The following is a 14,057-nucleotide window of genomic DNA, read 5'->3' on the forward strand; positions in this document are numbered from 1 at the left end:
GCTATGGGCATTACGAGTTTCTTGTGATGCCATTCGGGCTGACGAATGCACCAGCGGTCTTTATGGATCTGATGAACCGCGTATGCAAACCATATCTCGATAAATTTGTGATTGTATTTATCGATGATATCCTGATTTACTCTCGGACGAAAGAAGAGCACGAGCAACACCTCAGAACCATCTTGGAACTACTGAAAAAGGAGAAACTTTATGCAAAGTTCTCGAAATGCGAATTCTGGATTCGCGAAGTACAATTTCTTGGTCACGTTGTGAATGAGAAGGGCATTCATGTAGACCCGTCCAAGATAGAAGCAATAAAGAATTGGGAAGCTCCCAAAACCCCGACTGAAGTTCGGCAATTTTTGGGCTTAGCAGGCTACTATAGGCGATTCATCGAGAATTTCTCGAAAATAGCTCAGCCGCTAACTGCTCTTACGCAGAAAGACAAGAAGTATGACTGGGGTGTTAAACAAGAGGAAGCTTTTCAGCTACTCAAAAACAAGCTATGCGATGCACCAATATTGTCACTGCCCGAAGGCACGGAAGACTTCGTGGTATACTGCGACGCCTCGCGACAAGGACTGGGATGCGTGCTCATGCAACGCCAAAAGGTCATCGCTTACGCTTCAAGGCAACTGAAGGTGCATGAAAGAAACTATACCACTCATGACCTGGAGCTGGGCGCAGTGGTATTCGCCTTGAAAATCTGGCGACACTATCTATATGGTACTCGATGCACAATCTTCACAGATCACAAAAGCCTGCAACACATATTTGATCAGAAGGAATTGAATATGCGCCAGCGGCGATGGGTCGAGCTGCTAAATGATTACGACTGTGAGATTAAGTACCACCCAGGAAAGGCAAACGTTGTAGCAGACGCATTAAGTCGAAAAGAAAGGGTTAAGACCCTAAGAGTTCGAGCGTTAGAAATGACCATTCGAACGAACCTCACTGCACGCATTCGTGATGCACAACGAGAAGCTCTTAAAGGAGAAAACCGTAAAGCTGAATACCTTCGAGGTGCATTGAAGTACATGGCGCCAAATGAAGAAGGAGCCTTATACTTCAAGAAGCGTATTTGGGTTCCACTCTATGGTGGCATACGAGAAGTCATCCTTAATGAAGCCCACAAATCGAGATATTCGATCCACCCAGGATCGGACAAGATGTATCAAGACTTGAAAGAGTACTATTGGTGGCCGAGACTCAAAAGCGATGTTGCTGTCTATGTTGGAAAATGCCTAACCTGTGCCAAGGTTAAGGCCGAATATCAAAAACCGTCCGGCCTACTACAACAACCAGAGATTCCCGTGTGGAAGTGGGAACAAATCTCGATGGACTTCATAACGAAATTACCCAGGACCCCGAGAGGGCACGACATGATATGGGTAATAGTTGATCGGTTGACGAAATCTGCGCATTTCCTGCCAATCCGAGAGAAGGATAGCACTGGAAAGCTTGCAGAAATATACTTAAGAGAAATTGTGGCACGTCATGGAGTGCCTATCTCAATCATCTCAGACAGAGATGGACGCTTTGTCTCAAGAATCTGGCAATCATTTCAGGAAGCCTTTGGATCTCAGTTAGATCTAAGCACGGCATTCCATCCGCAAACAGACGGCCAGAGCGAACGGACTATACAAACGTTAGAAGATATGCTTCGCGCATGTGTCATGGATCTAGGCGGCAACTGGGATACTCACCTACCATTAGTTGAGTTTTCCTACAATAACAGTTACCATACAAGCATAAAGGCCGCGCCGTTCGAAGCTCTGTATGGCCGCAAATGCCGATCGCCCTTATGTTGGGCAGATGCCGGAGATAAACGTATGGTTGGTCCTGAACTTGTTCAAGAGACAACCGACAAGATCGCGCAGATCCGAGAGCGCATTAAGGCGGCTCGAGATCGACAAAAGAGCTACGCTGATCCGAAAAGAAAATCAGTAGAATTCGAGGTGGGAGACAAAGTGTTGTTAAAAGTCTCACCTTGGAAGGGCGTAGTCAGATTTGGAAAGCGTGGAAAGCTGAACCCACGATACATCGGACCATTCAGAATCTTGAGAAGAATTGGTACCGTGGCGTACAAGTTGGAGTTACCGGAAGAACTTAATGGAGTACATGATACGTTTCATGTATCCAACCTGAAGAAGAGTCCAACACAAGAAAACGTGATCATCCCGGTGGATGAAGTGCATATTGATGAAGCCCTCCGATTTACAGAACAACCCGTTGAGGTTACTGACTGGAAAGTCAACAAGACTAGGAGGAGCAGTGTGAAACTTGTCAAAGTACGTTGGAGCTCTAAGCACGGACCCGAGTATACATGGGAACGCGAAGACCAGTTCAAAGAAAAGTATCCCCACCTATTCAAGAAGACTCCTGCGAGAGTTAGTTCAACCTGAATTTCGGGATGAAATTCTTTTAACGGGGGGAGACTGTGATAACTGGCACAAAACCGGTAACTTCCGTACATTTTAATTATTATTTAATGACTACAATTATGTGCTTAATTGTCAGCAATGTCTGAACACATGTTAAACAAGTGAATTCATGCACGTTGTATACTACAAAATACTGCTTCATGCATAAACAAGAGCGTTGCGTCAAAAATACTAAGTAAACTCACCGATAAGACACAATGTGTCAACAGAACTGCAGAAAGCAGTCAGACATTAGAATGGAGGCCTAGGTGTAGGTCCTACGACAAGAATACATTAAAACCCAAGGATACATATAAGGGTTTAATTTATAGACATTGTGAAAGCAAAAATAAGCACCAAAAGGCACCCGAAACGCACTTTAAGTACAGAATTTATATAATTCAGCAATAAATCAGCATTTTGGCACTGAAATATTATACAGAAATGTCGTTTTAATTACCTAGAATATTTCCCTAGGTGTTGGGAATCGAAAGGGTACATGAAAGGTACATAAAAGACACTAGAAAGTGTAATTTAACACTTAAACGAATCGGTGTCTAACCGAACAACCAGACTTTACCCGGAACACCAAAATAGTACTAGAAGCATTGTTTTAAATGTTTCTGAACTAGTTATGGTCCCCGAACACCATAACACCTCTTATAGCATAATAACACAACAAGTCCCTAAAAGTTGCACTTGAAAGCTAACTTGTTTATAAAATTAGAGTGGAATTTACCCATTACCCCCCCCTTAATAGTGGACGGTCACATGGGGGTGGCCCCCACCAAATATTTGCCAAGATATCGTATGATCTTGCACAATCTACTTAGATTCACTTTGATTCATTTTGATATTAGTTAGATTTTATGAGATTTCCAAAGATATGGAAAGATCTTGCATAGATTTCTCTCGAATATTATAAGTACACAAGATCCTACAATATCCATCAAAGATCTTGCTTGGATTCACTAGATTTCATAAGATCTTGCTTAGATATTATTTAGATTTTATAAGATTACATAAGATATGGAAGGATCTTGAGTACACTATATATATAACCATAACCTTCACTTAACACACACCACAACACACACACTCTCTCCCTCTACAAAGCTCACGGCCAAACATCCCTAGATCCATCCACCATTTTCGAGTTTAGTTCATTCCATTCCAAGCATACACAAGCATCAAGGATCCCGTATTAGGAAGCTTGGTGCAAACGGAAGGTGAAGGACCTCTTTCTCTTGCTTTTATCCACTCATTTTTCGCATAGAATCTTCCCTAGCCCCGAGCTAGAGGTATAACACTTAAAACTCATACTTGTACTAATCTAAGGTGGTTAATACGATATGTAACGGTTAAAATTCGGAAACTTGCGTTTTGAAGCATAAAAGTCTACTAAAACATGAATAATGTTGGTTAAAAGCATATAAGTTGTGTAAAAGTTGTAGTAATTGAAATGTGTGGCTATTTAGGCCCGATCTACGTTGTGGTAGCTCGGATCACCGTTTAACCCGACTTTGTTAAGATCATAGATCTTGACATAAGCTTGTTTCGGACGATACAAGGGTTAAAAGGTGAAACTCTACCACACGAGAAACATGAACTTGTGTAAAAGTATTTTTACTTGTAAAATAGTGTTTAAAACTTGCCGATCTATGAATCTACAAGTGGTATTTTCAAAAGACCAAGCGTCAAAAGAAACCACATGTTCTAAACCGGATCTTACACAAACAAAAGTGATTTTTTTGAACAAACAAGTGTATGGACACTTGTGTAACAAAAGTTTTAACAAAGAAATAATTTTCGTAAAAACCGACTAGAAGTTGTGAAACTTTATATTCTTTAAAAATAAGGTTTTTAAGAAACTAAACTTATTTTGAAAGATAACAAGACTTACTAAATGTGCTAGTAAGTTACTACACAATTTTAGTAAATAACCAAGTTCATGAAATGGAGAAATTAGTGATATTTGTGGATGATTATTGTTGATAAGTGTTGATTGATGATTGTTGACGATTTAAAAGAAAATAAACACATGTTTTGAAAACATGGGAAACCTCTATTTTTAGGGGAAACTCTGCCAAAATTTTTATAAATTTTGACACTTAGAAAAATATAAGTTTTTAAGAAACTTATTCCCTAAAAATGTATTTAAAAGTGTTACCAAGGTTTCCCTAATTTTTGGTGATAAGAAATGAGGATTTCTTCAAGAATAAAAATGGATATAAGTATGTATATTTTTGAGAGAAAAATATATATTATTTTATCACCAACTTCTGTGCTAAGTGTATATAGTATGTGTTATACGTGCTAGCGTATTAAGACGTAAAAATACACCAAATACTCATGAGGAGTATAAACATGAAAATACACATACAATATACAAGACACATAATTCGGGTGCAAAGTGCAAAACACGAGATACTTATATTAATCTGCGAAAATAATATAAGTAAAATACTTAGTTAAAAATATGAAATATTTTTAACACAACAATACGAATACAAAAGTGAGTGATTGAACTTGTACGACGCGAGTCTAGTGACTAACGTTAAGAAAACACGTATAGGTTACGACGTTAAATAAGCAAACCGGTGAAGTTTACGACGCACAGGAACGCAAAGTTGTGAGTTCATGCTCCCCCTTTTCTCTTAACTGTTTTCAGTTTTATAACTTCGGGGGTGAAATACATGTTACAACTATTTTTATGTTTAACAAATGGTATGAATATAAAAAGCACACTTGGTGAGAACGAGTACCAAGTGTGTAGCAATATAAGAATACAAGAAGCGCACTTGGTGAGAACGAGTACCAAGTGTGTTGTGAAATAAGAAAATGAGAAGCGCACTTGGTGAGAACGAGTACCAAGTGTGTTGTGAAATAAGACTATGAGAAGCGCGCTTGGTGAGAAACGAGTACCAAGAAGGATGCGCTATGAAAAATGATGCGAGGAATCGTGTCACGATTAGGGTACAGAAGCACCATTAATCAACAATATACTTAGACCGCAAAACAAAAGGTTAGATCTAACGGGTGCCGGGCAGCCACACTCTCGATGAGGGCGAGTATCGAGTAGTGCTTTTGTGTCTCAGAATATACCAATTAAATGCCTAAGGTTTGGTGACTTCCTATGTCGTGTCACATGTTAATGGCTTTGCAACCCATTAACAATCCTGATACATACAGGAATACTTAATTTACATAAAAACTCATACCATTCTAAAACTTGATGAATACTTGAGTACGTGGGGTACTCAAGAAAAGCATGGATTATACTTGAGTACGTGGGGTACTCTAGAAGAATTTGAATCATACATGAGTACGTGGTGTACACATGAAACTGGATTTTATGAAAACTCGATTTATTCACAAAATATGTTTTCATACAAAGTATACAAAAGTGCAAAACAAAACGGCATGAATTCACACCAACATTATGTTGACGTTTTTTCCAAAACTCACATGTATTTCAGGTAACTAGGATGGATGTGCGCGTGGTCTCACTTATGCTCGTGGATGTCGCTTGTGTTTGTCTTTAAATAAAGTGTAAACCTTTTAAGACAATGTTTTATGTTAACTCGCGATGTAAACGCTAACTTATGATTTCAAATTATGGTATTTGAAGTTATTTTCATGAGCATGTAGTATGTTTACCTTTCGTATGCAATGAGAACCTTTCATGATCACACCTCGTGCTTCCGCCGCAGAAAGGGGTGTGACAGCACCTATAGCTCGCGCGCCGTATCGTTTAGCTCCAACTAAACTGGATGAACTGTCAAAGCAACTACAAGAGCTCTTGGATAAGGGCTTCATTCGTCCAAGCTCTTCGCCTTGGGGAGCTCCAGTACTATTCGTGAAAAAGAAGGATGGCACTTTCAGGATGTGCATAGAGTACCGGGAACTTAACAAGGTAACGGTGAAGAACCGTTATCCTCTTCCACGTATTGACGACCTATTCGACCAGTTGCAAGGGTCGAGTTACTACTCCAAGATAGACTTGAGGTCAGGTTATCATCAGCTGAGAGTCCGGGATGAGGACGTCTCCAAGACAGCATTCAGAACTCGCTACGGTCACTACGAGTTTCTAGTCATGCCATTTGGGCTTACGAACGCGCCTGCAGTTTTCATGGATCTTATGAACAGGGTGTGTAAACCCTATCTAGACAAGTTCGTTATTGTTTTCATCGACGACATTCTGATCTACTTCAAGAGTCAGGAGGAACACGAGCAACATTTACGTCTTATCTTGGAACTTCTTCGAAAGGAGCAACTGTACGCAAAGTTTTCAAAATGCGACTTCTGGCTTCGTGAAGTCCACTTCTTAGGCCATGTGGTGAACAGGGATGGGATTCATGTTGATCCATCCAAGGTATTCGATCAAGAACTGGCCTGCACCGCGTACACCAACGGAAATACGCCAATTCTTGGGTTTGGCGGGGTACTACAGACGATTAATTAAAGACTTTTCCAAGATCGCACAGCCGCTTACAATGCTGACACAGAAAGGTGTTACCTATCGTTGGGGTAATACACAGGAAACAGCTTTTCAGTACCTGAAGGATAGACTATGCAACGCACCTATTCTCTCATTGCCAGAAGGCACGGATGATTTTGTGGTCTATTGTGACGCATCGATACAGGGGCTTGGTTGTGTATTGATGCAGCATGATAAAGTTATTGCCTACGCTTCGCGGCAACTCAAAGTTCATGAACGGAATTACACGACGCACGATTTAAAGCTGGGAGCTGTTGTTTTCGCGCTTAAGATATGGCGACACTACTTGTACGGTACCAAGTGCACTATTTACACCGATCACAGGAATCTCGAGCATATCTTCAAGCAGAAGGAATTGAATATGCGTCAACGACGATGGGTCGAGTTACTTAATGATTACGAATGCGCCATCAAGTACCATCCAGGCAAGGCCAATGTTGTGGCAGACGCTCTCAGTCGAAAAGATACTTTACCTAGGCGTGTACGAGCTTTGCAGCTCACCATTCAGTCTGATCTTCCTGCACAGATACGAGATGCTCAGGTGAAAGCATTGAAACCAGAAAACGTCAAGGCTGAAGCCTTACGCGGCTCAAGGCAACGATTAGAACAAAGGGAAGACGGCGCCTACTATGTAACAGGGCGTATTTGGGTACCACTATACGGCGGTTTACGAGAACTTATGATGGATGAAGCTCATAAGTCTCGCTACTCGGTACATCCAGGTTCGGATAAAATGTATCACGATATCAGAACTACATACTGGTGGCCTAGCATGAAGGCCCACATAGCAACTTACGTCGGCAAATGTTTGACTTGTGCGAGAGTCAAGACAGAGTACCAGAAACCCTCAGGCCTACTACAACAACCCAGGATACCGCAGTGGAAATGGGAAGAAATTTCCATGGATTTTGGGGGTGTGACATTCAAGGTCAGTGGGAGCAGTCCCATTCCTTACGAAGAATTGCAAGAAGTACAAGACGCGGGGGGAGAGACTCGTCGCTTGCCATTACTCTGATTACTCCTCTTGTACCCAATGCAATTACTGTACCTGAAGCTACTGCACCAACTCCAAATTCACCTCCACAATCAGAACCCATTATACCTCATGATGAAGGTACATCAAACGCTTAAAACCAAGACAACGCTGAACCCGATAATCTACTCAGGAGGTCATCTAAGCAAAGAAGGCCTACTAATTGGGATGATTGTGTTACCTACCTGACTGAAATGGATCCCGAAAAGCTCAATGATCCTATCTCTCACAATGAAGCCATTAGCAGTGATCAGTCTTCTGAATGGAATAAAGCAATGATTGATGAGCTTGAATCCATGAAGAAAAATGGCGTTTGGGATTTGGTAGAATTATCCAACGGTGTCAAACCCGTAGGATGTAAATGGGTGTTCAAAACAAAACTGGATCCGAATGGGAACGTTGAACGCTACAAAGCGAGATTGGTTGCAAAGGGCTACACTCAGAAAGAGGGAATTGATTATCAAAAGACGTTTTCACCTGTCTCTCGTAAAGATTCATTAAGGATCGTCATGGCCCTAGTAGCTCATTTTGATTTAGTGCTGCATCAGATGGACGTTAAAACCGTTTTCCTTAACGGGGACTTAGACGAAGATGTTTACATGAAACAACCTGAAGGCTTTAAACCTGAAGGTCAGGAGCATCTAGTCTGTAAGTTGAAGAAATCCATTTACGGGTTAAAACAAGCATCACGTCAGTGGTACCTCAAGTTTGATGAAGTCATGAAGAAACAAGGTTTTATGAAGAATCAAGTGGATCAATGCACCTACCTCAAAATGAGTGGGAGCAACTTTACTATACTTGTCCTTTACGTAGATGATATTCTATTGGCAAGTAATAGTTTAGACATGTTGCATGAGTCGAAGCGGTTACTCTCGCATAACTTCGACATGAAGGATCTCGGAGAGGCTTCTTACGTCATTGGCATCAAAATTCACCGAGATAGACACAAAGGGATCTTAAGATTGTCTCAAAAGGCTTACATAGATCGTGTCCTTACACGTTACAACATGCGACAATGCAAACCCTCCGTCGCTCCAGTAGTTAAGGGAGATGTTTTCGGTTCATTCCAGTGTCCGACAACAGAGGTTGAGAAGGAGAAAATGAGCCAAATACCTTATGTGTCACTAGTCGGGAGCCTGATGTATGCTCAAGTCTGTACTCGCCCAGATATCGCTTATATTGCTAGAATGCTATGGCGTTATCAGACTAACCCTGGCCTAGATCACTGGAAAGCAGCTAAGAAGGTACTTCGATATCTGCAAGGGACGAAACACTATAAACTGCCTTATAGAAGAAGTGATCATTTAGAAGTGGTGGGCTATTCTGATTCTGACTTTGCCAAATGCAAAGATGACAAGAAATCCACTTCGGGCTATATCTTTATGTTAGCAGGCGGCCCTATCTCTTGGAAGAGTCATAAACAACAGTTGACCACAACTTCCACAATGATGGCAGAGTACATTGCTGTTTATAACGTGACCTGTCATGGAATGTTGCTTAGAAATCTGATCACAGGACTCAAAATCGTTAATTCCATTTCTAGACCATTGAAGCTTTACTGTGATAATTCAGCTGCCGTTAGTTTCTCGAATAGTAACAGTTCGACTGGAGTTGGTTTATATCTTGATACAAAATATCTGTTCGTACGTGAACGAGTTGAGGAAAATACTCTATCGAGTATATTAGTACTAAAGATATGCTTGTGGATCCGATGACTAAAGGTCTCCCTCCTAAGGTTTACGAAGAACATGTTCGGAATATGGGATTTAGTAAAGACCTTATTTAAGCATATTGTACTAGCTTATGTTTTATGATTAATGAAATTTCCTTAGTTTGATTTTGTATGTCTCCTAGAATATGTTCAACCGGTATAATGGCATATAGACAAATGAAGTTACAAATCAAACAAAGGGCTTATGCGTATTTTGATCATAATGATTAGGTTTTAAATTAAGGCTATAGTATGACTAATGGGGGTCCTGAGTCGCATAATGATTCAACGGTTGTATTTCTCTGCTATAGTACTTGTTTAAAGCTAAAATGAGTGTTAACTCCTGATCAGGCTTATCTAATACTCAAGTAAATGATTACTCGGCTAAGTGAGAGAATGTAAGATTAAATATATTATGTTTTAATATTTAATCTAGTAGCCATTATAATCATTTACATAATATAGATCAAAATATATAACAACCTATTAAATAATTAGTTGGTAATTGTTGATGGACCATATTACCCTTATTAACTAATTAGGTTTCCTCCTGGTTGCTTATATAAGGAGACTTATGTAGATGTTAAAAGGTTACACACTTAGACAGACAACCTAATAATCATAACATCATCATCATCGACCTCCTCTCCAATAACCGATACCCTTTTCGGTTTAATCATTACCATCATCAGTTAGCACCCTAAGGAGGAACCAGATCACACTGATAAATATGTCGAACTCAATGTCATCTTCTCTGACTGGATTCTCCACTGCACTGTCTGTTGTAACAGGTATGTTTCATGTTTTCAATTATGATTAAACAGAACTGATTCAACAAGGATAATGTAAAATCATTCTTTTATCTACTTTTGATATTTTTTTATATTTGTAAGCAACTCTTATTTTTAATACAAATTGTTTGTTTTATTACATCTATCAACTTTAACATTTTCAGGCTATAGAGTTATAGAGTCGTCTTTGATATTAAAAATCAATGTTTAATATGTGTTTTTCAAATTGTTTTATAGGCGTCCCTAACGTACCTCTATATACACAACGTTTGTGAACCAAAATATAATTAAAAAGCTAACCTAAAATGAGATGTCATAAAAAGTTGTGGGTGATCCATCCTTCGTTGCGAATTATCTCATCTACACAAGTGCATATTAATATGATTATTATTGGTTCTTTTTTTTTTTTTGCAAATTCTAAGGAAGTAAAAACAACAAAGAACAAAAAGAAAAATTGTAGAAGGACCAACAAAAGAACGCTCCTCCTGTATGCACTAATTCAAACACCTCTTCTTCTCCAATCAATGGCGCCAAGGTTCATAACCCGAATTTGCAACGATAAAGTCATCCGTGAGATGAACAAGTTTATTAATTATTCAGGCGTTTGTTCGGTGTTTTAGGATTCGAATGGTATTAGTTCTGTAAGTCGTGATGATAGGGTTAAAGCTCATTGTCTATCCAATACCAGTGAGCTTTTGAAGTTGCAAGATTCAGGGAAGTAGAGAACTTTGCTAGAAGGTTGAATTCTGATTGGCTAAAAAGAGTGCAAGAGCTTTTATCACTAGGCCAAGAACGAAGACCGAGTTTATATTCTATTAATGGAAATGGTTGCTCAACAAAACGTTCAAGTATGTGTGCGTTCTTAATCTTCAGCCGTTAATTTTATGCTTTTTGTTCCTTCGTTTTTTATCATCTATTTCTGTTGGGGGTGGTGGTAGTTGGGTGTCGAATCCAGTAAATAAAATAATAAGAAAACTACTAGTATGCGTAGAAGTAGAGTTCGTGTCCACAGGGATACAGATTAACGAATTATGCCAAAACGTTTTAAACACAGATACGGTTGTTTTGAAAAAGGGGGGGGGGGGGTTAGTTTAACTAAAATATAAAAAAAACAATCTATAATTTTTAGATTAAAAAGAAAAGCTAATGAAAGTGGTTGAAAAAATTCATATGTTAAAAACTAATTTCAACACCAAGGCAATTTCTTGATTCGGTTCGACTTACGATCATTAACGGTCACGGCGCAATGATCCTTTTTAAATAATAGTTCGTATCGACACTAAACGTCACGCAGTTTGGACCTCCACTCTATTTAATGTCTAACCAAACGTCGTTCGTTGATTAGAGCCAACCCGCTACTCTAAACTCACGCCGTTCAGATTTTAGCTTGCGGGTTGCGGGATTGAAGTATCAATTACAATCAAACACTCACGCCGTTCGAAGTGTTTAATTATATTGTATGATTCTATAATAATTTTGGGTTCATAGGCAAACTCAAAATATTATTTGTTCCTTGTGTCAAAAATTAAAACTTTATTAGAGTTCTAAAAAGTGATTAAACTTTATTAGAAAAATTAATAAGTTGATCAGGTTTATTAACAATCTAATATTATCCAGATTGAATCCGTATTAAAAGCAAGAATCACACAAGCAAACCACTAAAATAATTGAATCTGACGTGCTCGTTTCACATAAGTTTATGAACCAAATCAAAGAAACTAAACCCCAATGTTGAAACTATAAGAGTCTAGCGGGACATGGTGGCTAGAACAATCAATTTAAATAAGGAACAAAACATCGTTCGTTGATTAGAGCCAACCCGCTACTCTAAACTCACGCCGTTCAGATTTTAGCGTGCGGGTTGCGGGATAGAAGTATCAATTACAATCAAACACTCACGTTGTTCGGAGTGTTTAATTATATTATATAATTCTATAACAGTTTGGATTCATAGACAAACTCAAATTATTATTTTGTTCCTAGTATCAAAAATTAAAACTTTATTAGAGTTCTAAAAATGATTGGACTTTATTAGAAAATAATTAATAAGTTGATCAGGTTTATTAACAATCTAATATTTTCCAGATCGAAACCGTATAAAAACAAGAATCATATAAACAAACCACTAAAATAATTGAATCAAACGTGATCGTTTCACATAAGTTTATGAACCAAATCAAAGAAAATAAACCCTGATGTCTAAATTAATAGAGTCTAGCCAGACATGGTGGCTAGAACAATCAATTTAAATAAGGAACAAAACATCCAAAATTAAAACTTACGAAAATAAAGTATCAAAACAGTTTTTTGTTGTTCCTCCCAAAAAATTCCTAAAGAAAAAATCCTCCCTTTTTGTTTCAACTTGCAGCCGTCCTAAAAAAATATATGTCCCCCTTTTCCGTCCAGGTTGTTAGTTATGATATATTGTTCCTTTTTTTTCAATTGCCAAAAACTCTCCATTTTGTGTTTTCATTTTTTTTTCTTTTCTTTGGCAGCCCAACGGTGTCATCAATTGGCCCAAGCTTAGAAGTTTATTTTAGCCCCAATGTCATCTCCAATTAGTTTACTTGATGGACAAATAAACTTCTTTTTATTCTTGCAATGATCAGGCCCTTGTAAATCATCTAGCTAAAAAAAATCCATGCTATCCACTTTTAATTAAGCCCGTACTTTATTTATTTCTTGAGTCTTTACGAGCCTTTTCACTATCTTTTGCCATTCCTTACAACCGCTCCATGCCTACAAAATCATTAAAACGTCCAAAGTAGATTCCGTTCCACAAAAACAAGTATTTTCCGAAACAATGCAATATCTATAGTATAAATGCCTAAAATGCAATTAAATACGCATGCTAAAATGTGGTAAATATGCCTAAAAATGCAACTAGCAGCGGTTTTGATCCATTTTTATGGATAGGTCATTCAAGTTATATATATTATATCTAACAGGTCAAATAAAACTTTAGTTTAAAAGAAAACGGGTAGAACGGGTCAAAAGTCGATTTTGGGTGTATAACCATTTTATTGTAGAGCGCAATTTTGACCCGTTTAAATGCAAATGGTTTGTTTTGAGACTTTGGTTATGTTACATCTCTAATGGTTTAAGCTAAAGGGATACGAGGGAGATGGGTCGTGTAATCATATATTAACACATATATCATTTGAAACGGAAAGATGCACCAGGGGGCTGGAGAAGCATGAGAAATGATCTCTGAACTGACCAGGACTCAGATTTTGACTTTCTGAAAGAGATAAGAAATATTCATGGAGTGGTGACCCATGCCTTCCAACACTGTAGCTGTGGGACTGGCTCAATTGCCGCAACGGCGCTACGTCTAATGTTACCTCATTGCAAGTTATTTCAACTGTTATGGTTTGTAGATAGTATTTGGGATCTGGATCATTTGATTATGTTGAAACTCAAAATTTGCAGGTATCTTAATAGTTTGATCTTTTGGGTTCATTTCATGTTATTAGGTCCATGGATGCTCTTGAGGTCATGTGAATTAAACAACTCAACTTCAATAAGTTGAATACTAATCAATCTGTGGTTTGATTAAGACCAATAGCATTTGAATTTAAGAACTTATTCTTTATAT

Source organism: Helianthus annuus, chromosome 15 (assembly GCF_002127325.2).
Source record: "Helianthus annuus cultivar XRQ/B chromosome 15, HanXRQr2.0-SUNRISE, whole genome shotgun sequence".
Lineage (NCBI taxonomy): Eukaryota > Viridiplantae > Streptophyta > Magnoliopsida > Asterales > Asteraceae > Helianthus > Helianthus annuus.